Source organism: Enhydra lutris, unplaced genomic scaffold, assembly GCF_002288905.1.
Source record: "Enhydra lutris kenyoni isolate GAN:26980312 unplaced genomic scaffold, ASM228890v2 scaffoldscaffold17, whole genome shotgun sequence".
Classification (NCBI taxonomy): Eukaryota; Metazoa; Chordata; class Mammalia; order Carnivora; family Mustelidae; genus Enhydra; species Enhydra lutris.
The window spans coordinates 48649391-48651382 of record NW_019154101.1 but is presented as its reverse complement, the minus strand read 5'-3'; positions in this window follow the sequence as shown (position 1 = coordinate 48651382).

Below are 1992 nucleotides of genomic sequence, written 5' to 3'. Positions count from 1 at the left end.
CCTGACACTTTACTGAATTCCTGCATGAGTTCTAGCAGTTTTGAAGTGGAGCCTTTTGGGTTTTCCACATAAAGTATCATATCACCTGAGAAAAGTGAGAGTTTGACTTCTTTGCTGATTTGGATGCCTTTTGTTTCTTTGTGTTGTCTGATTGCTGAGGCTAGGACTTCTAGTAGGATGTTGAATGGCAGTGGTGATAGGGGACATCCCTGCCGTGTTTCTGACCTTAGCGGAAGAGCTCTCAGTTTTTCCCCATTGAGAATGATATTTGCTGTGGGTTTTTCATAGATGGCTTTGATGATATTGAGGTATGTGCCCTCTATCCCTATACTTTGAAGAGTTTTGATCAGGAAGGGATGCTGTACTTTGTCAAATGCTTTTTCAGCATTTGTATCATATGGTTCTTGTTCTTTCTTTTATTAATGTATTGCATCACATTATTGATTTGCGGATGTTGAACCAACCTTGCAGCCCAGGAATAAATCCCACTTGGTCGTGGTGAATAATCCTTTTAATGTACTGTTGGATCCTGTTGGCTAGTATTTTGGTGAGAATTTTTGCCTCTGTGTTCATCAAGGATATTGGTCTGTAATTCTCCTTTTTGGTGGGGTCTTTGTCTGGTTTTGGGATCAAGGTAATAAAATGAGTCTGGAAGTTTTCTTTCCATTTCTGTTTTTGGAACAATTTCAGGAGAATAGGTATTCTTCTTTAACTGTTTGGTAGAATTTCCCTGGGAAGCCCTCTGGCCCTGGGCTCTTGTTTGTTGGGGTGATTTTTGATGACTGCTTCAATTTCTTTACTGGCCATGGGTCTGTTCAGGTTTTCTGTTTCTTCCTGGTTCAGTTTTGGTAGTTATAAATCTCTAGGAATGCATCCATTTCTTCCAGATTGTCAGATTTGCTGGCATATAGTTGCTCATAATATGTTCTTATAATTGTTTGTATTTCTTTGGTGTTGGTTGTGATCTATCCTCTTTTATCCATGATTTTATTAATTTGGTCCTTTCTCTTCTTTTGGATAAATCTGGCCAGGGGTTTATCAATATTACTAATTTTTTTCATAGAACCAGCTCCTAGTTTCATTGATTTCTTCTTCTGTTCTTTTAGTTTCAATTTCATTGATTTCTGCTCTGATCTTTATCATTTCTGTTCTTCTGATGGGTTTAGGCTTTCTTTGCTGTTCTTTCTCCAGTTCCTTTAGGTGTAGTGTTGGGTTGTGTACTTGAGACCTTTCTTGTTTTTTGAGAAAGGCTTGTATCGCTATATACTTTCTTCTCAGGACCGCATTTGCTATGTCCCACTGATTTTGAATGGTTGTGTTTTCATTTTCATTTGTTTCCTTGATTTTTTTCAATTCTTTAGTTTCCTGGTTGACCTATTCATTCTTTTGTAGGATGTTCTTTAGCCTCCATGCATTTGAGTTCTTTCCAACTTTCCTCTTGTGATTGAGTTCTAGCTTCAAAGCATTTTGGTCTGAAAATATGCAGGGAATGATCCCAGTCTTTTGGTACCCATTGAGACCTGATTTGTGACCCAGGATTTGATCTATTCTGGAGAATGTTCCATGTGCACTAGAGAAGAATGTGTATTCTGTTGTTTTGGGATGGAATGTTGTAAATATATTTGTGATGTCCATCTGGGTCCAGTGTGTCATTTAAGGCCTTTCTTTTCTTGTTGATCTTTTGCTTGGATGATCTGTCCATTTCAGTGAGAGGGGTGTTAAAGTCCCCTACTATTATTGTATTATTGTCAATGTGTTTCTTTGCTATTGTTATTAATTGGTTTATATAGTTTGCTGCTCCCATGTTAAAGGCATAGATATTTAAAATTGTTATATCTTTTTGTTGGACAGACCCTTTGAGTATGATATAGTGTCTTTCCTCATGTCTTATTAGTCTTTGGCCTAAAATCTAATTTATCTGATAAAAGGATTGCCACCCCAGCTTTCTTTTGATGTCCATTAGCATGGTTAATTGTTTTCCACCCCCTCACT